Genomic DNA, 23,299 nt, shown 5'->3' with positions numbered 1-23,299 from the left:
AAGGTGCCATAAGGGTCCAGTTAAGACCTGCGACTTTCGCCAACGACCATACCACGCTGAATACATCGGTTCTCGTCCGATCACCGAAATTAAGCAGCGTCGGGCGCGGTTAGTACTTAGATGAGGGACCGCTTGGGAACACCGCGTGTTGTTGGCATCGTCAACAACTTTTTGCCTTTTGCCGCTTCTCCGCACTTGCGCTTTTCCCTCGCAGGGAGTATCTTTTATTTGTATTTTTCTAATTTATACCAATTTCTAAATATTATTTCGCAACAAAAAAAAACATTTTCTTTGCCATAATCCATAAAATATTTTTGCTCTGAGGGTGAAATATACATTTTGGTTAAGCAGCAAGCAAAACAATGAATTTCCCCCTATACCAAAGCAAAAGGGCCGCCCCCAGCCCTGTGTCTGAGATACTTGTCTTAAAGGTGCAGATACAAATAAATCGCCTTCGAGTAGCATGGCCGAAAGGTGCCATAAGGGTCCAGTTAAGACCTGCGACTTTCGCCAACGACCATACCACGCTGAATACATCGGTTCTCGTCCGATCACCGAAATTAAGCAGCGTCGGGCGCGGTTAGTACTTAGATGGGGGACCGCTTGGGAACACCGCGTGTTGTTGGCATCGTCAACAACTTTTTGCCTTTTGCCGCTTCTCCGCACTTGCGCTTTTCCCTCGCAGGGAGTATCTTTTATTTGTATTTTTCTAATTTATACCAATTTCTAAATATTATTTCGCAACAAAAAAAAACATTTTCTGTGCCATAAACTATAAAATATTTTTGCTCTGAGGGTGAAATATACATTTTGGTTAAGCAGCAAGCAAAACAATGAATTTCCCCCTATCCCAAAGCAAAAGGGCCACCCCCAGCCCTGTGTCTGAGATACTTGTATTAAAGGTGCAGATACAAATAAATCGCCTTCGAGTAGCATGGCCGAAAGGTGCCATAAGGGTCCAGTTAAGACCTGCGACTTTCGCCAACGACCATACCACGCTGAATACATCGGTTCTCGTCCGATCACCGAAATTAAGCAGCGTCGGGCGCGGTTAGTACTTAGATGGGGGACCGCTTGGGAACACCGCGTGTTGTTGGCATCGTCAACAACTTTTTGCCTTTTGCCGCTTCTCCGCACTTGCGCTTTTCCCTCGCAGGGAGTATCTTTTATTTGTATTTTTCTAATTTATACCAATTTCTAAATATTATTTTGCAAAAAAAAACATTTTCTTTGCCATAATCCATAAAATATTTTTGCTCTGAGGGTGAAATATACATTTTGGTTAAGCAGCAAGCAAAACAATGAATTTCCCCCTATCCCAAAGCAAAAGGGCCACCCCCAGCCCTGTGTCTGAGATACTTGTCTTAAAGGTGCAGATACAAATAAATCGCCTTCGAGTAGCATGGCCGAAAGGTGCCATAAGGGTCCAGTTAAGACCTGCGACTTTCGCCAACGACCATACCACGCTGAATACATCGGTTCTCGTCCGATCACCGAAATTAAGCAGCGTCGGGCGCGGTTAGTACTTAGATGGGGGACCGCTTGGGAACACCGCGTGTTGTTGGCATCGTCAACAACTTTTTGCCTTTTGCCGCTTCTCCGAACTTGCGCTTTTCCCTCGCAGGGAGTATCTTTTATTTGTATTTTTCTAATTTATACCAATTTCTAAATATTATTTTGCAAAAAAAAACATTTTCTTTGCCATAATCCATAAAATATTTTTGCTCTGAGGGTGAAATATACATTTTGGTTAAGCAGCAACCAAAACAATGAATTTCCCCCTATCCCAAAGCAAAAGGGCCACCCCCAGCCCTGTGTCTGAGATACTTGTCTCAAAGGTGCAGATACAAATAAATCGCCTTCGAGTAGCATGGCCGAAAGGTGCCATAAGGGTCCAGTTAAGACCTGCGACTTTCGCCAACGACCATACCACGCTGAATACATCGGTTCTCGTCCGATCACCGAAATTAAGCAGCGTCGGGCGCGGTTAGTACTTAGATGGGGGACCGCTTGGGAACACCGCGTTTTGTTGGCATCGTCAACAACTTTTTGCCTTTTGCCGCTTCTCCGCACTTGCGCTTTTCCCTCGCAGGGAGTAACTTTTATTTGTATTTTTCTAATTTATACCAATTTCTAAATATTATTTTGCAAAAAAAAACATTTTCTTTGCCATAATCCATAAAATATTTTTGCTCTGAGGGTGAAATATACATTTTGGTTAAGCAGCAACCAAAACAATGAATTTCCCCCTATCCCAAAGCAAAAGGGCCACCCCAGCCCTGTGTCTGAGATACTTGTCTCAAAGGTGCAGATACAAATAAATCGCCTTCGAGTAGCATGGCCGAAAGGTGCCATAAGGGTCCAGTTAAGACCTGCGACTTTCGCCAACGACCATACCACGCTGAATACATCGGTTCTCGTCCGATCACCGAAATTAAGCAGCGTCGGGCGCGGTTAGTACTTAGATGGGGGACCGCTTGGGAACACCGCGTGTTGTTGGCATCGTCAACAACTTTTTGCCTTTTGCCGCTTCTCCGCACTTGCGCTTTTCCCTCGCAGGGAGTAACTTTTATTTGTATTTTTCTAATTTATACCAATTTCTAAATATTATTTTGCAAAAAAAACATTTTCTTTGCCATAATCCATAAAATATTTTTGCTCTGAGGGTGAAATATACATTTTGGTTAAGCAGCAACCAAAACAATGAATTTCCCCCTATCCCAAAGCAAAAGGGCCACCCCAGCCCTGTGTCTGAGATACTTGTCTCAAAGGTGCAGATACAAATAAATCGCCTTCGAGTAGCATGGCCGAAAGGTGCCATAAGGGTCCAGTTAAGACCTGCGACTTTCGCCAACGACCATACCACGCTGAATACATCGGTTCTCGTCCGATCACCGAAATTAAGCAGCGTCGGGCGCGGTTAGTACTTAGATGGGGGACCGCTTGGAAACACCGCGTGTTGTTGGCATCGTCAACAACTTTTTGCCTTTTGCCGCTTCTCCGCACTTGCGCTTTTCCCTCGCAGGGAGTAACTTTTATTTGTATTTTTCTAATTTATACCAATTTCTAAATATTATTTTGCAAAAAAAAACATTTTCTTTGCCATAATCCATAAAATATTTTTGCTCTGAGGGTGAAATATACATTTTGGTTAAGCAGCAACCAAAACAATGAATTTCCCCCTATCCCAAAGCAAAAGGGCCACCCCAGCCCTGTGTCTGAGATACTTGTCTCAAAGGTGCAGATACAAATAAATCGCCTTCGAGTAGCATGGCCGAAAGGTGCCATAAGGGTCCAGTTAAGACCTGCGACTTTCGCCAACGACCATACCACGCTGAATACATCGGTTCTCGTCCGATCACCGAAATTAAGCAGCGTCGGGCGCGGTTAGTACTTAGATGGGGGACCGCTTGGGAACACCGCGTGTTGTTGGCATCGTCAACAACTTTTTGCCTTTTGCCGCTTCTCCGCACTTGCGCTTTTCCCTCGCAGGGAGTATCTTTTATTTGTATTTTTCTAATTTATACCAATTTCTAAATATTATTTCGCAACAAAAAAAAACATTTTCTGTGCCATAAACTATAAAATATTTTTGCTCTGAGGGTGAAATATACATTTTGGTTAAGCAGCAAGCAAAACAATGAATTTCCCCCTATCCCAAAGCAAAAGGGCCACCCCCAGCCCTGTGTCTGAGATACTTGTATTAAAGGTGCAGATACAAATAAATCGCCTTCGAGTAGCATGGCCGAAAGGTGCCATAAGGGTCCAGTTAAGACCTGCGACTTTCGCCAACGACCATACCACGCTGAATACATCGGTTCTCGTCCGATCACCGAAATTAAGCAGCGTCGGGCGCGGTTAGTACTTAGATGGGGGACCGCTTGGGAACACCGCGTGTTGTTGGCATCGTCAACAACTTTTTGCCTTTTGCCGCTTCTCCGCACTTGCGCTTTTCCCTCGCAGGGAGTATCTTTTATTTGTATTTTTCTAATTTATACCAATTTCTAAATATTATTTTGCAAAAAAAACATTTTCTTTGCCATAATCCATAAAATATTTTTGCTCTGAGGGTGAAATATACATTTTGGTTAAGCAGCAAGCAAAACAATGAATTTCCCCCTATCCCAAAGCAAAAGGGCCACCCCCAGCCCTGTGTCTGAGATACTTGTCTTAAAGGTGCAGATACAAATAAATCGCCTTCGAGTAGCATGGCCGAAAGGTGCCATAAGGGTCCAGTTAAGACCTGCGACTTTCGCCAACGACCATACCACGCTGAATACATCGGTTCTCGTCCGATCACCGAAATTAAGCAGCGTCGGGCGCGGTTAGTACTTAGATGGGGGACCGCTTGGGAACACCGCGTGTTGTTGGCATCGTCAACAACTTTTTGCCTTTTGCCGCTTCTCCGCACTTGCGCTTTTCCCTCGCAGGGAGTATCTTTTATTTGTATTTTTCTAATTTATACCAATTTCTAAATATTATTTCGCAACAAAAAAAAACATTTTCTTTGCCATAATCCATAAAATATTTTTGCTCTGAGGGTGAAATATACATTTTAGTTAAGCAGCAAGCAAAACAATGAATTTCCCCCTATCCCAAAGCAAAAGGGCCACCCCCAGCCCTGTGTCTGAGATACTTGTCTCAAAGGTGCAGATACAAATAAATCGCCTTCGAGTAGCATGGCCGAAAGGTGCCATAAGGGTCCAGTTAAGACCTGCGACTTTCGCCAACGACCATACCACGCTGAATACATCGGTTCTCGTCCGATCACCGAAATTAAGCAGCGTCGGGCGCGGTTAGTACTTAGATGAGGGACCGCTTGGGAACACCGCGTGTTGTTGGCATCGTCAACAACTTTTTGCCTTTTGCCGCTTCTCCGCACTTGCGCTTTTCCCTCGCAGGGAGTATCTTTTATTTGTATTTTTCTAATTTATACCAATTTCTAAATATTATTTCGCAACAAAAAAAAACATTTTCTTTGCCATAATCCATAAAATATTTTTGCTCTGAGGGTGAAATATACATTTTAGTTAAGCAGCAAGCAAAACAATGAATTTCCCCCTATCCCAAAGCAAAAGGGCCACCCCCAGCCCTGTGTCTGAGATACTTGTCTCAAAGGTGCAGATACAAATAAATCGCCTTCGAGTAGCATGGCCGAAAGGTGCCATAAGGGTCCAGTTAAGACCTGCGTCTTTCGCCAACGACCATACCACGCTGAATACATCGGTTCTCGTCCGATCACCGAAATTAAGCAGCGTCGGGCGCGGTTAGTACTTAGATGAGGGACCGCTTGGGAACACCGCGTGTTGTTGGCCATCGTCAACAACTTTTTGCCTTTTGCCGCTTCTCCGCACTTGCGCTTTTCCCTCGCAGGGAGTATCTTTTATTTGTATTTTTCTAATTTATACCAATTTCTAAATATTATTTCGCAACAAAAAAAAACATTTTCTGTGCCATAAACTATAAAATATTTTTGCTCTGAGGGTGAAATATACATTTTGGTTAAGCAGCAAGCAAAACAATGAATTTCCCCCTATCCCAAAGCAAAAGGGCCACCCCCAGCCCTGTGTCTGAGATACTTGTCTTAAAGGTGCAGATACAAATAAATCGCCTTCGAGTAGCATGGCCGAAAGGTGCCATAAGGGTCCAGTTAAGACCTGCGACTTTCGCCAACGACCATACCACGCTGAATACATCGGTTCTCGTCCGATCACCGAAATTAAGCAGCGTCGGGCGCGGTTAGTACTTAGATGGGGGACCGCTTGGGAACACCGCGTGTTGTTGGCATCGTCAACAACTTTTTGCCTTTTGCCGCTTCTCCGCACTTGCGCTTTTCCCTCGCAGGGAGTATCTTTTATTTGTATTTTTCTAATTTATACAAATTTCTAAATATTATTTCGCAACAAAAAAAAACATTTTCTTTGCCATAATCCATAAAATATTTTTGCTCTGAGGGTGAAATATACATTTTAGTTAAGCAGCAAGCAAAACAATGAATTTCCCCCAATCCCAAAGCAAAAGGGCCACCCCCAGCCCTGTGTCTGAGATACTTGTCTCAAAGGTGCAGATACAAATAAATCGCCTTCGAGTAGCATGGCCGAAAGGTGCCATAAGGGTCCAGTTAAGACCTGCGACTTTCGCCAACGACCATACCACGCTGAATACATCGGTTCTCGTCCGATCACCGAAATTAAGCAGCGTCGGGCGCGGTTAGTACTTAGATGGGGGACCGCTTGGGAACACCGCGTGTTGTTGGCATCGTCAACAACTTTTTGCCTTTTGCCGCTTCTCCGCACTTGCGCTTTTCCCTCGCAGGGAGTATCTTTTATTTGTATTTTTCTAATTTATACCAATTTCTAAATATTATTTCGCAACAAAAAAAAAAACATTTTCTTTGCCATAAACCATAAAATATTTTTGCTCTGAGGTTGAAATATACATTTTGGTTAAGCAGCAAGCAAAACAATGAATTTCCCCCAATCCCAAAGCAAAAGGGCCACCCCCAGCCCTGTGTCTGAGATACTTGTCTTAAAGGTGCAGATACAAATAAATCGCCTTCGAGTAGCATGGCCGAAAGGTGCCATAAGGGTCCAGTTAAGACCTGCGACTTTCGCCAACGACCATACCACGCTGAATACATCGGTTCTCGTCCGATCACCGAAATTAAGCAGCGTCGGGCGCGGTTAGTACTTAGATGAGGGACCGCTTGGGAACACCGCGTGTTGTTGGCATCGTCAACAACTTTTTGCCTTTTGCCGCTTCTCCGCACTTGCGCTTTTCCCTCGCAGGGAGTATCTTTTATTTGTATTTTTCTAATTTATACCAATTTCTAAATATTATTTCGCAACAAAAAAAAACATTTTCTGTGCCATAAACTATAAAATATTTTTGCTCTGAGGGTGAAATATACATTTTGGTTAAGCAGCAAGCAAAACAATGAATTTCCCCCTATCCCAAAGCAAAAGGGCCACCCCCAGCCCTGTGTCTGAGATACTTGTCTTAAAGGTGCAGATACAAATAAATCGCCTTCGAGTAGCATGGCCGAAAGGTGCCATAAGGGTCCAGTTAAGACCTGCGACTTTCGCCAACGACCATACCACGCTGAATACATCGGTTCTCGTCCGATCACCGAAATTAAGCAGCGTCGGGCGCGGTTAGTACTTAGATGGGGGACCGCTTGGGAACACCGCGTGTTGTTGGCATCGTCAACAACTTTTTGCCTTTTGCCGCTTCTCCGCACTTGCGCTTTTCCCTCGCAGGGAGTATCTTTTATTTGTATTTTTCTAATTTATACAAATTTCTAAATATTATTTCGCAACAAAAAAAAACATTTTCTTTGCCATAATCCATAAAATATTTTTGCTCTGAGGGTGAAATATACATTTTAGTTAAGCAGCAAGCAAAACAATGAATTTCCCCCAATCCCAAAGCAAAAGGGCCACCCCCAGCCCTGTGTCTGAGATACTTGTCTCAAAGGTGCAGATACAAATAAATCGCCTTCGAGTAGCATGGCCGAAAGGTGCCATAAGGGTCCAGTTAAGACCTGCGACTTTCGCCAACGACCATACCACGCTGAATACATCGGTTCTCGTCCGATCACCGAAATTAAGCAGCGTCGGGCGCGGTTAGTACTTAGATGGGGGACCGCTTGGGAACACCGCGTGTTGTTGGCATCGTCAACAACTTTTTGCCTTTTGCCGCTTCTCCGCACTTGCGCTTTTCCCTCGCAGGGAGTATCTTTTATTTGTATTTTTCTAATTTATACCAATTTCTAAATATTATTTCGCAACAAAAAAAAAACATTTTCTTTGCCATAAACCATAAAATATTTTTGCTCTGAGGTTGAAATATACATTTTGGTTAAGCAGCAAGCAAAACAATGAATTTCCCCCAATCCCAAAGCAAAAGGGCCACCCCCAGCCCTGTGTCTGAGATACTTGTCTTAAAGGTGCAGATACAAATAAATCGCCTTCGAGTAGCATGGCCGAAAGGTGCCATAAGGGTCCAGTTAAGACCTGCGACTTTCGCCAACGACCATACCACGCTGAATACATCGGTTCTCGTCCGATCACCGAAATTAAGCAGCGTCGGGCGCGGTTAGTACTTAGATGAGGGACCGCTTGGGAACACCGCGTGTTGTTGGCATCGTCAACAACTTTTTGCCTTTTGCCGCTTCTCCGCACTTGCGCTTTTCCCTCGCAGGGAGTATCTTTTATTTGTATTTTTCTAATTTATACAAATTTCTAAATATTATTTCGCAACAAAAAAAAACATTTTCTTTGCCATAATCCATAAAATATTTTTGCTCTGAGGGTGAAATATACATTTTAGTTAAGCAGCAAGCAAAACAATGAATTTCCCCCAATCCCAAAGCAAAAGGGCCACCCCCAGCCCTGTGTCTGAGATACTTGTCTCAAAGGTGCAGATACAAATAAATCGCCTTCGAGTAGCATGGCCGAAAGGTGCCATAAGGGTCCAGTTAAGACCTGCTACTTTCGCCAACGACCATACCACGCTGAATACATCGGTTCTCGTCCGATCACCGAAATTAAGCAGCGTCGGGCGCGGTTAGTACTTAGATGGGGGACCGCTTGGGAACACCGCGTGTTGTTGGCATCGTCAACAACTTTTTGCCTTTTGCCGCTTCTCCGCACTTGCGCTTTTCCCTCGCAGGGAGTATCTTTTATTTGTATTTTTCTAATTTATACCAATTTCTAAATATTATTTTGCAAAAAAAACATTTTCTTTGCCATAATCCATAAAATATTTTTGCTCTGAGGGTGAAATATACATTTTGGTTAAGCAGCAAGCAAAACAATGAATTTCCCCCTATCCCAAAGCAAAAGGGCCACCCCCAGCCCTGTGTCTGAGATACTTGTCTTAAAGGTGCAGATACAAATAAATCGCCTTCGAGTAGCATGGCCGAAAGGTGCCATAAGGGTCCAGTTAAGACCTGCGACTTTCGCCAACGACCATACCACGCTGAATACATCGGTTCTCGTCCGATCACCGAAATTAAGCAGCGTCGGGCGCGGTTAGTACTTAGATGGGGGACCGCTTGGGAACACCGCGTGTTGTTGGCATCGTCAACAACTTTTTGCCTTTTGCCGCTTCTCCGCACTTGCGCTTTTCCCTCGCAGGGAGTATCTTTTATTTGTATTTTTCTAATTTATACCAATTTCTAAATATTATTTCGCAACAAAAAAAAACATTTTCTTTGCCATAATCCATAAAATATTTTTGCTCTGAGGGTGAAATATACATTTTGGTTAAGCAGCAAGCAAAACAATGAATTTCCCCCTATACCAAAGCAAAAGGGCCGCCCCCAGCCCTGTGTCTGAGATACTTGTCTTAAAGGTGCAGATACAAATAAATCGCCTTCGAGTAGCATGGCCGAAAGGTGCCATAAGGGTCCAGTTAAGACCTGCGACTTTCGCCAACGACCATACCACGCTGAATACATCGGTTCTCGTCCGATCACCGAAATTAAGCAGCGTCGGGCGCGGTTAGTACTTAGATGGGGGACCGCTTGGGAACACCGCGTGTTGTTGGCATCGTCAACAACTTTTTGCCTTTTGCCGCTTCTCCGCACTTGCGCTTTTCCCTCGCAGGGAGTATCTTTTATTTGTATTTTTCTAATTTATACCAATTTCTAAATATTATTTCGCAACAAAAAAAAACATTTTCTTTGCCATAATCCATAAAATATTTTTGCTCTGAGGGTGAAATATACATTTTAGTTAAGCAGCAAGCAAAACAATGAATTTCCCCCTATCCCAAAGCAAAAGGGCCACCCCCAGCCCTGTGTCTGAGATACTTGTCTCAAAGGTGCAGATACAAATAAATCGCCTTCGAGTAGCATGGCCGAAAGGTGCCATAAGGGTCCAGTTAAGACCTGCGACTTTCGCCAACGACCATACCACGCTGAATACATCGGTTCTCGTCCGATCACCGAAATTAAGCAGCGTCGGGCGCGGTTAGTACTTAGATGGGGGACCGCTTGGGAACACCGCGTGTTGTTGGCATCGTCAACAACTTTTTGCCCTTTGCCGCTTCTCCGCACTTGCGCTTTTCCCTCGCAGGGAGTATCTTTTATTTGTATTTTTCTAATTTATACCAATTTCTAAATATTATTTCGCAACAAAAAAAAACATTTTCTGTGCCATAAACTATAAAATATTTTTGCTCTGAGGGTGAAATATACATTTTGGTTAAGCAGCAAGCAAAACAATGAATTTCCCCCTATCCCAAAGCAAAAGGGCCACCCCCAGCCCTGTGTCTGAGATACTTGTCTCAAAGGTGCAGATACAAATAAATCGCCTTCGAGTAGCATGGCCGAAAGGTGCCATAAGGGTCCAGTTAAGACCTGCGACTTTCGCCAACGACCATACCACGCTGAATACATCGGTTCTCGTCCGATCACCGAAATTAAGCAGCGTCGGGCGCGGTTAGTACTTAGATGGGGGACCGCTTGGGAACACCGCGTGTTGTTGGCATCGTCAACAACTTTTTGCCTTTTGCCGCTTCTCCGCACTTGCGCTTTTCCCTCGCAGGGAGTATCTTTTATTTGTATTTTTCTAATTTATACCAATTTCTAAATATTATTTCGCAACAAAAAAAAACATTTTCTGTGCCATAAACTATAAAATATTTTTGCTCTGAGGGTGAAATATACATTTTGGTTAAGCAGCAAGCAAAACAATGAATTTCCCCCTATCCCAAAGCAAAAGGGCCACCCCCAGCCCTGTGTCTGAGATACTTGTCTTAAAGGTGCAGATACAAATAAATCGCCTTCGAGTAGCATGGCCGAAAGGTGCCATAAGGGTCCAGTTAAGACCTGCGACTTTCGCCAACGACCATACCACGCTGAATACATCGGTTCTCGTCCGATCACCGAAATTAAGCAGCGTCGGGCGCGGTTAGTACTTAGATGAGGGACCGCTTGGGAACACCGCGTGTTGTTGGCATCGTCAACAACTTTTTGCCTTTTGCCGCTTCTCCGCACTTGCGCTTTTCCCTCGCAGGGAGTATCTTTTATTTGTATTTTTCTAATTTATACCAATTTCTAAATATTATTTCGCAACAAAAAAAAACATTTTCTTTGCCATAATCCATAAAATATTTTTGCTCTGAGGGTGAAATATACATTTTAGTTAAGCAGCAAGCAAAACAATGAATTTCCCCCTATCCCAAAGCAAAAGGGCCACCCCCAGCCCTGTGTCTGAGATACTTGTCTCAAAGGTGCAGATACAAATAAATCGCCTTCGAGTAGCATGGCCGAAAGGTGCCATAAGGGTCCAGTTAAGACCTGCGTCTTTCGCCAACGACCATACCACGCTGAATACATCGGTTCTCGTCCGATCACCGAAATTAAGCAGCGTCGGGCGCGGTTAGTACTTAGATGAGGGACCGCTTGGGAACACCGCGTGTTGTTGGCCATCGTCAACAACTTTTTGCCTTTTGCCGCTTCTCCGCACTTGCGCTTTTCCCTCGCAGGGAGTATCTTTTATTTGTATTTTTCTAATTTATACCAATTTCTAAATATTATTTCGCAACAAAAAAAAACATTTTCTGTGCCATAAACTATAAAATATTTTTGCTCTGAGGGTGAAATATACATTTTGGTTAAGCAGCAAGCAAAACAATGAATTTCCCCCTATCCCAAAGCAAAAGGGCCACCCCCAGCCCTGTGTCTGAGATACTTGTCTTAAAGGTGCAGATACAAATAAATCGCCTTCGAGTAGCATGGCCGAAAGGTGCCATAAGGGTCCAGTTAAGACCTGCGACTTTCGCCAACGACCATACCACGCTGAATACATCGGTTCTCGTCCGATCACCGAAATTAAGCAGCGTCGGGCGCGGTTAGTACTTAGATGGGGGACCGCTTGGGAACACCGCGTGTTGTTGGCATCGTCAACAACTTTTTGCCTTTTGCCGCTTCTCCGCACTTGCGCTTTTCCCTCGCAGGGAGTATCTTTTATTTGTATTTTTCTAATTTATACAAATTTCTAAATATTATTTCGCAACAAAAAAAAACATTTTCTTTGCCATAATCCATAAAATATTTTTGCTCTGAGGGTGAAATATACATTTTAGTTAAGCAGCAAGCAAAACAATGAATTTCCCCCAATCCCAAAGCAAAAGGGCCACCCCCAGCCCTGTGTCTGAGATACTTGTCTCAAAGGTGCAGATACAAATAAATCGCCTTCGAGTAGCATGGCCGAAAGGTGCCATAAGGGTCCAGTTAAGACCTGCGACTTTCGCCAACGACCATACCACGCTGAATACATCGGTTCTCGTCCGATCACCGAAATTAAGCAGCGTCGGGCGCGGTTAGTACTTAGATGGGGGACCGCTTGGGAACACCGCGTGTTGTTGGCATCGTCAACAACTTTTTGCCTTTTGCCGCTTCTCCGCACTTGCGCTTTTCCCTCGCAGGGAGTATCTTTTATTTGTATTTTTCTAATTTATACCAATTTCTAAATATTATTTCGCAACAAAAAAAAAACATTTTCTTTGCCATAAACCATAAAATATTTTTGCTCTGAGGTTGAAATATACATTTTGGTTAAGCAGCAAGCAAAACAATGAATTTCCCCCAATCCCAAAGCAAAAGGGCCACCCCCAGCCCTGTGTCTGAGATACTTGTCTTAAAGGTGCAGATACAAATAAATCGCCTTCGAGTAGCATGGCCGAAAGGTGCCATAAGGGTCCAGTTAAGACCTGCGACTTTCGCCAACGACCATACCACGCTGAATACATCGGTTCTCGTCCGATCACCGAAATTAAGCAGCGTCGGGCGCGGTTAGTACTTAGATGAGGGACCGCTTGGGAACACCGCGTGTTGTTGGCATCGTCAACAACTTTTTGCCTTTTGCCGCTTCTCCGCACTTGCGCTTTTCCCTCGCAGGGAGTATCTTTTATTTGTATTTTTCTAATTTATACCAATTTCTAAATATTATTTCGCAACAAAAAAAAACATTTTCTGTGCCATAAACTATAAAATATTTTTGCTCTGAGGGTGAAATATACATTTTGGTTAAGCAGCAAGCAAAACAATGAATTTCCCCCTATCCCAAAGCAAAAGGGCCACCCCCAGCCCTGTGTCTGAGATACTTGTCTTAAAGGTGCAGATACAAATAAATCGCCTTCGAGTAGCATGGCCGAAAGGTGCCATAAGGGTCCAGTTAAGACCTGCGACTTTCGCCAACGACCATACCACGCTGAATACATCGGTTCTCGTCCGATCACCGAAATTAAGCAGCGTCGGGCGCGGTTAGTACTTAGATGGGGGACCGCTTGGGAACACCGCGTGTTGTTGGCATCGTCAACAACTTTTTGCCTTTTGCCGCTTCTCCGCACTTGCGCTTTTCCCTCGCAGGGAGTATCTTTTATTTGTATTTTTCTAATTTATACAAATTTCTAAATATTATTTCGCAACAAAAAAAAACATTTTCTTTGCCATAATCCATAAAATATTTTTGCTCTGAGGGTGAAATATACATTTTAGTTAAGCAGCAAGCAAAACAATGAATTTCCCCCAATCCCAAAGCAAAAGGGCCACCCCCAGCCCTGTGTCTGAGATACTTGTCTCAAAGGTGCAGATACAAATAAATCGCCTTCGAGTAGCATGGCCGAAAGGTGCCATAAGGGTCCAGTTAAGACCTGCGACTTTCGCCAACGACCATACCACGCTGAATACATCGGTTCTCGTCCGATCACCGAAATTAAGCAGCGTCGGGCGCGGTTAGTACTTAGATGGGGGACCGCTTGGGAACACCGCGTGTTGTTGGCATCGTCAACAACTTTTTGCCTTTTGCCGCTTCTCCGCACTTGCGCTTTTCCCTCGCAGGGAGTATCTTTTATTTGTATTTTTCTAATTTATACCAATTTCTAAATATTATTTCGCAACAAAAAAAAAACATTTTCTTTGCCATAAACCATAAAATATTTTTGCTCTGAGGTTGAAATATACATTTTGGTTAAGCAGCAAGCAAAACAATGAATTTCCCCCAATCCCAAAGCAAAAGGGCCACCCCCAGCCCTGTGTCTGAGATACTTGTCTTAAAGGTGCAGATACAAATAAATCGCCTTCGAGTAGCATGGCCGAAAGGTGCCATAAGGGTCCAGTTAAGACCTGCGACTTTCGCCAACGACCATACCACGCTGAATACATCGGTTCTCGTCCGATCACCGAAATTAAGCAGCGTCGGGCGCGGTTAGTACTTAGATGAGGGACCGCTTGGGAACACCGCGTGTTGTTGGCATCGTCAACAACTTTTTGCCTTTTGCCGCTTCTCCGCACTTGCGCTTTTCCCTCGCAGGGAGTATCTTTTATTTGTATTTTTCTAATTTATACAAATTTCTAAATATTATTTCGCAACAAAAAAAAACATTTTCTTTGCCATAATCCATAAAATATTTTTGCTCTGAGGGTGAAATATACATTTTAGTTAAGCAGCAAGCAAAACAATGAATTTCCCCCAATCCCAAAGCAAAAGGGCCACCCCCAGCCCTGTGTCTGAGATACTTGTCTCAAAGGTGCAGATACAAATAAATCGCCTTCGAGTAGCATGGCCGAAAGGTGCCATAAGGGTCCAGTTAAGACCTGCTACTTTCGCCAACGACCATACCACGCTGAATACATCGGTTCTCGTCCGATCACCGAAATTAAGCAGCGTCGGGCGCGGTTAGTACTTAGATGGGGGACCGCTTGGGAACACCGCGTGTTGTTGGCATCGTCAACAACTTTTTGCCTTTTGCCGCTTCTCCGCACTTGCGCTTTTCCCTCGCAGGGAGTATCTTTTATTTGTATTTTTCTAATTTATACCAATTTCTAAATATTATTTTGCAAAAAAAACATTTTCTTTGCCATAATCCATAAAATATTTTTGCTCTGAGGGTGAAATATACATTTTGGTTAAGCAGCAAGCAAAACAATGAATTTCCCCCTATCCCAAAGCAAAAGGGCCACCCCCAGCCCTGTGTCTGAGATACTTGTCTTAAAGGTGCAGATACAAATAAATCGCCTTCGAGTAGCATGGCCGAAAGGTGCCATAAGGGTCCAGTTAAGACCTGCGACTTTCGCCAACGACCATACCACGCTGAATACATCGGTTCTCGTCCGATCACCGAAATTAAGCAGCGTCGGGCGCGGTTAGTACTTAGATGGGGGACCGCTTGGGAACACCGCGTGTTGTTGGCATCGTCAACAACTTTTTGCCTTTTGCCGCTTCTCCGCACTTGCGCTTTTCCCTCGCAGGGAGTATCTTTTATTTGTATTTTTCTAATTTATACCAATTTCTAAATATTATTTCGCAACAAAAAAAAACATTTTCTTTGCCATAATCCATAAAATATTTTTGCTCTGAGGGTGAAATATACATTTTGGTTAAGCAGCAAGCAAAACAATGAATTTCCCCCTATACCAAAGCAAAAGGGCCGCCCCCAGCCCTGTGTCTGAGATACTTGTCTTAAAGGTGCAGATACAAATAAATCGCCTTCGAGTAGCATGGCCGAAAGGTGCCATAAGGGTCCAGTTAAGACCTGCGACTTTCGCCAACGACCATACCACGCTGAATACATCGGTTCTCGTCCGATCACCGAAATTAAGCAGCGTCGGGCGCGGTTAGTACTTAGATGGGGGACCGCTTGGGAACACCGCGTGTTGTTGGCATCGTCAACAACTTTTTGCCTTTTGCCGCTTCTCCGCACTTGCGCTTTTCCCTCGCAGGGAGTATCTTTTATTTGTATTTTTCTAATTTATACCAATTTCTAAATATTATTTCGCAACAAAAAAAAACATTTTCTTTGCCATAATCCATAAAATATTTTTGCTCTGAGGGTGAAATATACATTTTAGTTAAGCAGCAAGCAAAACAATGAATTTCCCCCTATCCCAAAGCAAAAGGGCCACCCCCAGCCCTGTGTCTGAGATACTTGTCTCAAAGGTGCAGATACAAATAAATCGCCTTCGAGTAGCATGGCCGAAAGGTGCCATAAGGGTCCAGTTAAGACCTGCGACTTTCGCCAACGACCATACCACGCTGAATACATCGGTTCTCGTCCGATCACCGAAATTAAGCAGCGTCGGGCGCGGTTAGTACTTAGATGGGGGACCGCTTGGGAACACCGCGTGTTGTTGGCATCGTCAACAACTTTTTGCCCTTTGCCGCTTCTCCGCACTTGCGCTTTTCCCTCGCAGGGAGTATCTTTTATTTGTATTTTTCTAATTTATACCAATTTCTAAATATTATTTCGCAACAAAAAAAAACATTTTCTGTGCCATAAACTATAAAATATTTTTGCTCTGAGGGTGAAATATACATTTTGGTTAAGCAGCAAGCAAAACAATGAATTTCCCCCTATCCCAAAGCAAAAGGGCCACCCCCAGCCCTGTGTCTGAGATACTTGTCTCAAAGGTGCAGATACAAATAAATCGCCTTCGAGTAGCATGGCCGAAAGGTGCCATAAGGGTCCAGTTAAGACCTGCGACTTTCGCCAACGACCATACCACGCTGAATACATCGGTTCTCGTCCGATCACCGAAATTAAGCAGCGTCGGGCGCGGTTAGTACTTAGATGGGGGACCGCTTGGGAACACCGCGTGTTGTTGGCATCGTCAACAACTTTTTGCCTTTTGCCGCTTCTCCGCACTTGCGCTTTTCCCTCGCAGGGAGTATCTTTTATTTGTATTTTTCTAATTTATACCAATTTCTAAATATTATTTCGCAACAAAAAAAAACATTTTCTGTGCCATAAACTATAAAATATTTTTGCTCTGAGGGTGAAATATACATTTTGGTTAAGCAGCAAGCAAAACAATGAATTTCCCCCTATCCCAAAGCAAAAGGGCCACCCCCAGCCCTGTGTCTGAGATACTTGTCTCAAAGGTGCAGATACAAATAAATCGCCTTCGAGTAGCATGGCCGAAAGGTGCCATAAGGGTCCAGTTAAGACCTGCGACTTTCGCCAACGACCATACCACGCTGAATACATCGGTTCTCGTCCGATCACCGAAATTAAGCAGCGTCGGGCGCGGTTAGTACTTAGATGGGGGACCGCTTGGGAACACCGCGTGTTGTTGGCATCGTCAACAACTTTTTGCCTTTTGCCGCTTCTCCGCACTTGCGCTTTTCCCTCGCAGGGAGTATCTTTTATTTGTATTTTTCTAATTTATACCAATTTCTAAATATTATTTCGCAACAAAAAAAAACATTTTCTGTGCCATAAACTATAAAATATTTTTGCTCTGAGGGTGAAATATACATTTTGGTTAAGCAGCAAGCAAAACAATGAATTTCCCCCTATCCCAAAGCAAAAGGGCCACCCCCAGCCCTGTGTCTGAGATACTTGTCTTAAAGGTGCAGATACAAATAAATCGCCTTCGAGTAGCATGGCCGAAAGGTGCCATAAGGGTCCAGTTAAGACCTGCGACTTTCGCCAACGACCATACCACGCTGAATACATCGGTTCTCGTCCGATCACCGAAATTAAGCAGCGTCGGGCGCGGTTAGTACTTAGATGGGGGACCGCTTGGGAACACCGCGTGTTGTTGGCATCGTCAACAACTTTTTGCCTTTTGCCGCTTCTCCGCACTTGCGCTTTTCCCTCGCAGGGAGTATCTTTTATTTGTATTTTTCTAATTTATACCAATTTCTAAATATTATTTCGCAACAAAAAAAAACATTTTCTGTGCCATAAACTATAAAATATTTTTGCTCTGAGGGTGAAATATACATTTTGGTTAAGCAGCAAGCAAAACAATGAATTTCCCCCTATCCCAAAGCAAAAGGGCCACCCCCAGCCCTGTGTCTGAGATACTTGTCTCAAAGGTGCAGATACAAATAAATCGCCTTCGAGTAGCATGGCCGAAAGGTGCCATAAGGGTCCAGTTAAGACCTGCGACTTTCGCCAACGACCATACCACGCTGAATACATCGGTTCTCGTCCGATCACCGAAATTAAGCAGCGTCGGGCGCGGTTAGTACTTAGATGGGGGACCGCTTGGGAACACCGCGTGTTGTTGGCATCGTCAACAACTTTTTGCCTTTTGCCGCTTCTCCGCACTTGCGCTTTTCCCTCGCAGGGAGTATCTTTTATTTGTATTTTTCTAATTTATACCAATTTCTAAATATTATTTCGCAACAAAAAAAAACATTTTCTGTGCCATAAACTATAAAATATTTTTGCTCTGAGGGTGAAATATACATTTTGGTTAAGCAGCAAGCAAAACAATGAATTTCCCCCTATCCCAAAGCAAAAGGGCCACCCCCAGCCCTGTGTCTGAGATACTTGTATTAAAGGTGCAGATACAAATAAATCGCCTTCGAGTAGCATGGCCGAAAGGTGCCATAAGGGTCCAGTTAAGACCTGCGACTTTCGCCAACGACCATACCACGCTGAATACATCGGTTCTCGTCCGATCACCGAAATTAAGCAGCGTCGGGCGCGGTTAGTACTTAGATGGGGGACCGCTTGGGAACACCGCGTGTTGTTGGCATCGTCAACAACTTTTTGCCTTTTGCCGCTTCTCCGCACTTGCGCTTTTCCCTCGCAGGGAGTATCTTTTATTTGTATTTTTCTAATTTATACCAATTTCTAAATATTATTTTGCAAAAAAAAACATTTTCTTTGCCATAATCCATAAAATATTTTTGCTCTGAGGGTGAAATATACATTTTGGTTAAGCAGCAACCAAAACAATGAATTTCCCCCTATCCCAAAGCAAAAGGGCCACCCCCAGCCCTGTGTCTGAGATACTTGTATTAAAGGTGCAGATACAAATAAATCGCCTTCGAGTAGCATGGCCGAAAGGTGCCATAAGGGTCCAGTTAAGACCTGCGACTTTCGCCAACGACCATACCACGCTGAATACATCGGTTCTCGTCCGATCACCGAAATTAAGCAGCGTCGGGCGCGGTTAGTACTTAGATGGGGGACCGCTTGGGAACACCGCGTGTTGTTGGCATCGTCAACAACTTTTTGCCTTTTGCCGCTTCTCCGCACTTGCGCTTTTCCCTCGCAGGGAGTATCTTTTATTTGTATTTTTCTAATTTATACCAATTTCTAAATATTATTTTGCAAAAAAAACATTTTCTTTGCCATAATCCATAAAATATTTTTGCTCTGAGGGTGAAATATACATTTTAGTTAAGCAGCAAGCAAAACAATGAATTTCCCCCAATCCCAAAGCAAAAGGGCCACCCCCAGCCCTGTGTCTGAGATACTTGTCTCAAAGGTGCAGATACAAATAAATCGCCTTCGAGTAGCATGGCCGAAAGGTGCCATAAGGGTCCAGTTAAGACCTGCGACTTTCGCCAACGACCATACCACGCTGAATACATCGGTTCTCGTCCGATCACCGAAATTAAGCAGCGTCGGGCGCGGTTAGTACTTAGATGGGGGACCGCTTGGGAACACCGCGTGTTGTTGGCATCGTCAACAACTTTTTGCCTTTTGCCGCTTCTCCGCACTTGCGCTTTTCCCTCGCAGGGAGTATCTTTTATTTGTATTTTTCTAATTTATACCAATTTCTAAATATTATTTCGCAACAAAAAAAAAACATTTTCTTTGCCATAAACCATAAAATATTTTTGCTCTGAGGTTGAAATATACATTTTGGTTAAGCAGCAAGCAAAACAATGAATTTCCCCCTATCCCAAAGCAAAAGGGCCACCCCCAGCCCTGTGTCTGAGATACTTGTCTTAAAGGTGCAGATACAAATAAATCGCCTTCGAGTAGCATGGCCGAAAGGTGCCATAAGGGTCCAGTTAAGACCTGCGACTTTCGCCAACGACCATACCACGCTGAATACATCGGTTCTCGTCCGATCACCGAAATTAAGCAGCGTCGGGCGCGGTTAGTACTTAGATGGGGGACCGCTTGGGAACACCGCGTGTTGTTGGCATCGTCAACAACTTTTTGCCTTTTGCCGCTTCTCCGCACTTGCGCTTTTCCCTCGCAGGGAGTATCTTTTATTTGTATTTTTCTAATTTATACCAATTTCTAAATATTATTTTGCAAAAAAAACATTTTCTTTGCCATAATCCATAAAATATTTTTGCTCTGAGGGTGAAATATACATTTTGGTTAAGCAGCAACCAAAACAATGAATTTCCCCCTATCCCAAAGCAAAAGGGCCACCCCCAGCCCTGTGTCTGAGATACTTGTATTAAAGGTGCAGATACAAATAAATCGCCTTCGAGTAGCATGGCCGAAAGGTGCCATAAGGGTCCAGTTAAGACCTGCGACTTTCGCCAACGACCATACCACGCTGAATACATCGGTTCTCGTCCGATCACCGAAATTAAGCAGCGTCGGGCGCGGTTAGTACTTAGATGGGGGACCGCTTGGGAACACCGCGTGTTGTTGGCATCGTCAACAACTTTTTGCCTTTTGCCGCTTCTCCGCACTTGCGCTTTTCCCTCGCAGGGAGTATCTTTTATTTGTATTTTTCTAATTTATACCAATTTCTAAATATTATTTCGCAACAAAAAAAAACATTTTCTTTGCCATAATCCATAAAATATTTTTGCTCTGAGGGTGAAATATACATTTTGGTTAAGCAGCAAGCAAAACAATGAATTTCCCCCTATACCAAAGCAAAAGGGCCGCCCCCAGCCCTGTGTCTGAGATACTTGTCTCAAAGGTGCAGATACAAATAAATCGCCTTCGAGTAGCATGGCCGAAAGGTGCCATAAGGGTCCAGTTAAGACCTGCGACTTTCGCCAACGACCATACCACGCTGAATACATCGGTTCTCGTCCGATCACCGAAATTAAGCAGCGTCGGGCGCGGTTAGTACTTAGATGGGGGACCGCTTGGGAACACCGCGTGTTGTTGGCATCGTCAACAACTTTTTGCCTTTTGCCGCTTCTCCGCACTTGCGCTTTTCCCTCGCAGGGAGTATCTTTTATTTGTATTTTTCTAATTTATACCAATTTCTAAATATTATTTTGCAAAAAAAAACATTTTCTTTGCCATAATCCATAAAATATTTTTGCTCTGAGGGTGAAATATACATTTTGGTTAAGCAGCAACCAAAACAATGAATTTCCCCCTATCCCAAAGCAAAAGGGCCACCCCCAGCCCTGTGTCTGAGATACTTGTATTAAAGGTGCAGATACAAATAAATCGCCTTCGAGTAGCATGGCCGAAAGGTGCCATAAGGGTCCAGTTAAGACCTGCGACTTTCGCCAACGACCATACCACGCTGAATACATCGGTTCTCGTCCGATCACCGAAATTAAGCAGCGTCGGGCGCGGTTAGTACTTAGATGGGGGACCGCTTGGGAACACCGCGTGTTGTTGGCATCGTCAACAACTTTTTGCCTTTTGCCGCTTCTCCGCACTTGCGCTTTTCCCTCGCAGGGAGTATCTTTTATTTGTATTTTTCTAATTTATACCAATTTCTAAATATTATTTCGCAACAAAAAAAAACATTTTCTGTGCCATAAACTATAAAATATTTTTGCTCTGAGGGTGAAATATACATTTTGGTTAAGCAGCAAGCAAAACAATGAATTTCCCCCTATCCCAAAGCAAAAGGGCCACCCCCAGCCCTGTGTCTGAGATACTTGTATTAAAGGTGCAGATACAAATAAATCGCCTTCGAGTAGCATGGCCGAAAGGTGCCATAAGGGTCCAGTTAAGACCTGCTACTTTCGCCAACGACCATACCACGCTGAATACATCGGTTCTCGTCCGATCACCGAAATTAAGCAGCGTCGGGCGCGGTTAGTACTTAGATGGGGGACCGCTTGGGAACACCGCGTGTTGTTGGCATCGTCAACAACTTTTTGCCTTTTGCCGCTTCTCCGCACTTGCGCTTTTCCCTCGCAGGGAGTATCTTTTATTTGTATTTTTCTAATTTATACCAATTTCTAAATATTATTTTGCAAAAAAAACATTTTCTTTGCCATAATCCATAAAATATTTTTGCTCTGAGGGTGAAATATACATTTTGGTTAAGCAGCAAGCAAAACAATGAATTTCCCCCTATCCCAAAGCAAAAGGGCCACCCCCAGCCCTGTGTCTGAGATACTTGTCTTAAAGGTGCAGATACAAATAAATCGCCTTCGAGTAGCATGGCCGAAAGGTGCCATAAGGGTCCAGTTAAGACCTGCGACTTTCGCCAACGACCATACCACGCTGAATACATCGGTTCTCGTCCGATCACCGAAATTAAGCAGCGTCGGGCGCGGTTAGTACTTAGATGGGGGACCGCTTGGGAACACCGCGTGTTGTTGGCATCGTCAACAACTTTTTGCCTTTTGCCGCTTCTCCGCACTTGCGCTTTTCCCTCGCAGGGAGTATCTTTTATTTGTATTTTTCTAATTTATACCAATTTCTAAATATTATTTCGCAACAAAAAAAAAACATTTTCTGTGCCATAAACTATAAAATATTTTTGCTCTGAGGGTGAAATATACATTTTGGTTAAGCAGCAAGCAAAACAATGAATTTCCCCCTATCCCAAAGCAAAAGGGCCACCCCCAGCCCTGTGTCTGAGATACTTGTCTTAAAGGTGCAGATACAAATAAATCGCCTTCGAGTAGCATGGCCGAAAGGTGCCATAAGGGTCCAGTTAAGACCTGCGACTTTCGCCAACGACCATACCACGCTGAATACATCGGTTCTCGTCCGATCACCGAAATTAAGCAGCGTCGGGCGCGGTTAGTACTTAGATGGGGGACCGCTTGGGAACACCGCGTGTTGTTGGCATCGTCAACAACTTTTTGCCTTTTGCCGCTTCTCCGCACTTGCGCTTTTCCCTCGCAGGGAGTATCTTTTATTTGTATTTTTCTAATTTATACCAATTTCTAAATATTATTTCGCAACAAAAAAAAACATTTTCTTTGCCATAATCCATAAAATATTTTTGCTCTGAGGGTGAAATATACATTTTAGTTAAGCAGCAAGCAAAACAATGAATTTCCCCCTATCCCAAAGCAAAAGGGCCACCCCCAGCCCTGTGTCTGAGATACTTGTCTCAAAGGTGCAGATACAAATAAATCGCCTTCGAGTAGCATGGCCGAAAGGTGCCATAAGGGTCCAGTTAAGACCTGCGACTTTCGCCAACGACCATACCACGCTGAATACATCGGTTCTCGTCCGATCACCGAAATTAAGCAGCGTCGGGCGCGGTTAGTACTTAGATGGGGGACCGCTTGGGAACACCGCGTGTTGTTGGCATCGTCAACAACTTTTTGCCTTTTGCCGCTTCTCCGCACTTGCGCTTTTCCCTCGCAGGGAGTATCTTTTATTTGTATTTTTCTAATTTATACCAATTTCTAAA

At 43.9% G+C, this 23,299-nt stretch overlaps 1 protein-coding gene and 50 non-coding genes across 52 annotated transcripts in view; all 51 read left to right on the top strand.

Moving 5' to 3' along the window:
* LOC108086193 (uncharacterized) overlaps positions 1-23,299 on the top strand; it is a 101,971-nt gene that overhangs the window by 40,797 nt on the left and 37,875 nt on the right. The gene's annotated exons all lie outside the window — the stretch shown is intronic.
* Positions 39-157, top strand: LOC138928240 (5S ribosomal RNA). The gene has a single exon (XR_011444738.1). It is a non-coding gene; the product is annotated as a 5S ribosomal RNA (ribosomal RNA).
* Positions 510-628, top strand: LOC138928191 (5S ribosomal RNA). Its single transcript, XR_011444686.1, has one exon. It is a non-coding gene; the product is annotated as a 5S ribosomal RNA (ribosomal RNA).
* On the top strand, positions 981-1,099 carry LOC138928190 (5S ribosomal RNA). Its single transcript, XR_011444685.1, has one exon. It is a non-coding gene; the product is annotated as a 5S ribosomal RNA (ribosomal RNA).
* Positions 1,449-1,567, top strand: LOC138928189 (5S ribosomal RNA). The gene has a single exon (XR_011444684.1). It is a non-coding gene; the product is annotated as a 5S ribosomal RNA (ribosomal RNA).
* LOC138928236 (5S ribosomal RNA) lies at positions 1,917-2,035 on the top strand. The gene has a single exon (XR_011444733.1). It is a non-coding gene; the product is annotated as a 5S ribosomal RNA (ribosomal RNA).
* On the top strand, positions 2,384-2,502 carry LOC138928188 (5S ribosomal RNA). The gene has a single exon (XR_011444683.1). It is a non-coding gene; the product is annotated as a 5S ribosomal RNA (ribosomal RNA).
* LOC138928235 (5S ribosomal RNA) lies at positions 2,850-2,968 on the top strand. Its single transcript, XR_011444732.1, has one exon. It is a non-coding gene; the product is annotated as a 5S ribosomal RNA (ribosomal RNA).
* Positions 3,317-3,435, top strand: LOC138928187 (5S ribosomal RNA). The gene has a single exon (XR_011444682.1). It is a non-coding gene; the product is annotated as a 5S ribosomal RNA (ribosomal RNA).
* LOC138928186 (5S ribosomal RNA) lies at positions 3,788-3,906 on the top strand. Its single transcript, XR_011444681.1, has one exon. It is a non-coding gene; the product is annotated as a 5S ribosomal RNA (ribosomal RNA).
* On the top strand, positions 4,255-4,373 carry LOC138928185 (5S ribosomal RNA). The gene has a single exon (XR_011444680.1). It is a non-coding gene; the product is annotated as a 5S ribosomal RNA (ribosomal RNA).
* Positions 4,726-4,844, top strand: LOC138928239 (5S ribosomal RNA). The gene has a single exon (XR_011444737.1). It is a non-coding gene; the product is annotated as a 5S ribosomal RNA (ribosomal RNA).
* On the top strand, positions 5,197-5,315 carry LOC138928233 (5S ribosomal RNA). The gene has a single exon (XR_011444731.1). It is a non-coding gene; the product is annotated as a 5S ribosomal RNA (ribosomal RNA).
* Positions 5,669-5,787, top strand: LOC138928184 (5S ribosomal RNA). The gene has a single exon (XR_011444679.1). It is a non-coding gene; the product is annotated as a 5S ribosomal RNA (ribosomal RNA).
* Positions 6,140-6,258, top strand: LOC138928183 (5S ribosomal RNA). Its single transcript, XR_011444678.1, has one exon. It is a non-coding gene; the product is annotated as a 5S ribosomal RNA (ribosomal RNA).
* On the top strand, positions 6,613-6,731 carry LOC138928238 (5S ribosomal RNA). The gene has a single exon (XR_011444736.1). It is a non-coding gene; the product is annotated as a 5S ribosomal RNA (ribosomal RNA).
* LOC138928182 (5S ribosomal RNA) lies at positions 7,084-7,202 on the top strand. Its single transcript, XR_011444677.1, has one exon. It is a non-coding gene; the product is annotated as a 5S ribosomal RNA (ribosomal RNA).
* On the top strand, positions 7,555-7,673 carry LOC138928181 (5S ribosomal RNA). Its single transcript, XR_011444676.1, has one exon. It is a non-coding gene; the product is annotated as a 5S ribosomal RNA (ribosomal RNA).
* On the top strand, positions 8,027-8,145 carry LOC138928237 (5S ribosomal RNA). The gene has a single exon (XR_011444735.1). It is a non-coding gene; the product is annotated as a 5S ribosomal RNA (ribosomal RNA).
* LOC138928180 (5S ribosomal RNA) lies at positions 8,498-8,616 on the top strand. The gene has a single exon (XR_011444675.1). It is a non-coding gene; the product is annotated as a 5S ribosomal RNA (ribosomal RNA).
* LOC138928179 (5S ribosomal RNA) lies at positions 8,965-9,083 on the top strand. Its single transcript, XR_011444674.1, has one exon. It is a non-coding gene; the product is annotated as a 5S ribosomal RNA (ribosomal RNA).
* Positions 9,436-9,554, top strand: LOC138928178 (5S ribosomal RNA). The gene has a single exon (XR_011444673.1). It is a non-coding gene; the product is annotated as a 5S ribosomal RNA (ribosomal RNA).
* LOC138928177 (5S ribosomal RNA) lies at positions 9,907-10,025 on the top strand. The gene has a single exon (XR_011444672.1). It is a non-coding gene; the product is annotated as a 5S ribosomal RNA (ribosomal RNA).
* Positions 10,378-10,496, top strand: LOC138928176 (5S ribosomal RNA). Its single transcript, XR_011444671.1, has one exon. It is a non-coding gene; the product is annotated as a 5S ribosomal RNA (ribosomal RNA).
* On the top strand, positions 10,849-10,967 carry LOC121503028 (5S ribosomal RNA). The gene has a single exon (XR_011444734.1). It is a non-coding gene; the product is annotated as a 5S ribosomal RNA (ribosomal RNA).
* Positions 11,320-11,438, top strand: LOC121503030 (5S ribosomal RNA). The gene has a single exon (XR_011444730.1). It is a non-coding gene; the product is annotated as a 5S ribosomal RNA (ribosomal RNA).
* Positions 11,792-11,910, top strand: LOC121503084 (5S ribosomal RNA). The gene has a single exon (XR_005991270.1). It is a non-coding gene; the product is annotated as a 5S ribosomal RNA (ribosomal RNA).
* LOC121503016 (5S ribosomal RNA) lies at positions 12,263-12,381 on the top strand. The gene has a single exon (XR_005991209.2). It is a non-coding gene; the product is annotated as a 5S ribosomal RNA (ribosomal RNA).
* Positions 12,735-12,853, top strand: LOC121503085 (5S ribosomal RNA). Its single transcript, XR_005991271.2, has one exon. It is a non-coding gene; the product is annotated as a 5S ribosomal RNA (ribosomal RNA).
* LOC121503012 (5S ribosomal RNA) lies at positions 13,206-13,324 on the top strand. Its single transcript, XR_005991205.2, has one exon. It is a non-coding gene; the product is annotated as a 5S ribosomal RNA (ribosomal RNA).
* On the top strand, positions 13,677-13,795 carry LOC121503086 (5S ribosomal RNA). Its single transcript, XR_005991272.1, has one exon. It is a non-coding gene; the product is annotated as a 5S ribosomal RNA (ribosomal RNA).
* LOC121503087 (5S ribosomal RNA) lies at positions 14,149-14,267 on the top strand. Its single transcript, XR_005991273.2, has one exon. It is a non-coding gene; the product is annotated as a 5S ribosomal RNA (ribosomal RNA).
* Positions 14,620-14,738, top strand: LOC121503088 (5S ribosomal RNA). The gene has a single exon (XR_005991274.1). It is a non-coding gene; the product is annotated as a 5S ribosomal RNA (ribosomal RNA).
* LOC121503089 (5S ribosomal RNA) lies at positions 15,087-15,205 on the top strand. The gene has a single exon (XR_005991275.1). It is a non-coding gene; the product is annotated as a 5S ribosomal RNA (ribosomal RNA).
* On the top strand, positions 15,558-15,676 carry LOC121503090 (5S ribosomal RNA). Its single transcript, XR_005991276.1, has one exon. It is a non-coding gene; the product is annotated as a 5S ribosomal RNA (ribosomal RNA).
* Positions 16,029-16,147, top strand: LOC121503091 (5S ribosomal RNA). The gene has a single exon (XR_005991277.1). It is a non-coding gene; the product is annotated as a 5S ribosomal RNA (ribosomal RNA).
* On the top strand, positions 16,500-16,618 carry LOC121503092 (5S ribosomal RNA). The gene has a single exon (XR_005991278.1). It is a non-coding gene; the product is annotated as a 5S ribosomal RNA (ribosomal RNA).
* Positions 16,971-17,089, top strand: LOC121503093 (5S ribosomal RNA). The gene has a single exon (XR_005991279.1). It is a non-coding gene; the product is annotated as a 5S ribosomal RNA (ribosomal RNA).
* Positions 17,442-17,560, top strand: LOC121503095 (5S ribosomal RNA). Its single transcript, XR_005991281.1, has one exon. It is a non-coding gene; the product is annotated as a 5S ribosomal RNA (ribosomal RNA).
* Positions 17,913-18,031, top strand: LOC121503096 (5S ribosomal RNA). The gene has a single exon (XR_005991282.1). It is a non-coding gene; the product is annotated as a 5S ribosomal RNA (ribosomal RNA).
* Positions 18,384-18,502, top strand: LOC121503097 (5S ribosomal RNA). Its single transcript, XR_005991283.1, has one exon. It is a non-coding gene; the product is annotated as a 5S ribosomal RNA (ribosomal RNA).
* On the top strand, positions 18,852-18,970 carry LOC121503098 (5S ribosomal RNA). The gene has a single exon (XR_005991284.1). It is a non-coding gene; the product is annotated as a 5S ribosomal RNA (ribosomal RNA).
* LOC121503099 (5S ribosomal RNA) lies at positions 19,319-19,437 on the top strand. The gene has a single exon (XR_005991285.1). It is a non-coding gene; the product is annotated as a 5S ribosomal RNA (ribosomal RNA).
* Positions 19,791-19,909, top strand: LOC121503100 (5S ribosomal RNA). The gene has a single exon (XR_005991286.1). It is a non-coding gene; the product is annotated as a 5S ribosomal RNA (ribosomal RNA).
* LOC121503101 (5S ribosomal RNA) lies at positions 20,258-20,376 on the top strand. The gene has a single exon (XR_005991287.1). It is a non-coding gene; the product is annotated as a 5S ribosomal RNA (ribosomal RNA).
* On the top strand, positions 20,729-20,847 carry LOC121503102 (5S ribosomal RNA). Its single transcript, XR_005991288.1, has one exon. It is a non-coding gene; the product is annotated as a 5S ribosomal RNA (ribosomal RNA).
* LOC121503103 (5S ribosomal RNA) lies at positions 21,197-21,315 on the top strand. The gene has a single exon (XR_005991289.1). It is a non-coding gene; the product is annotated as a 5S ribosomal RNA (ribosomal RNA).
* LOC121503104 (5S ribosomal RNA) lies at positions 21,668-21,786 on the top strand. Its single transcript, XR_005991290.1, has one exon. It is a non-coding gene; the product is annotated as a 5S ribosomal RNA (ribosomal RNA).
* On the top strand, positions 22,135-22,253 carry LOC121503106 (5S ribosomal RNA). Its single transcript, XR_005991292.1, has one exon. It is a non-coding gene; the product is annotated as a 5S ribosomal RNA (ribosomal RNA).
* LOC121503107 (5S ribosomal RNA) lies at positions 22,607-22,725 on the top strand. Its single transcript, XR_005991293.1, has one exon. It is a non-coding gene; the product is annotated as a 5S ribosomal RNA (ribosomal RNA).
* On the top strand, positions 23,078-23,196 carry LOC121503108 (5S ribosomal RNA). Its single transcript, XR_005991294.1, has one exon. It is a non-coding gene; the product is annotated as a 5S ribosomal RNA (ribosomal RNA).

This window comes from Drosophila kikkawai, chromosome 2R (genome assembly GCF_030179895.1).
Source record: "Drosophila kikkawai strain 14028-0561.14 chromosome 2R, DkikHiC1v2, whole genome shotgun sequence".
Taxonomy (NCBI): Eukaryota; Metazoa; Arthropoda; class Insecta; order Diptera; family Drosophilidae; genus Drosophila; species Drosophila kikkawai.
Note: the sequence above shows the minus strand (reverse complement) of the source record. Positions and strands in the feature narration are given on the sequence as shown.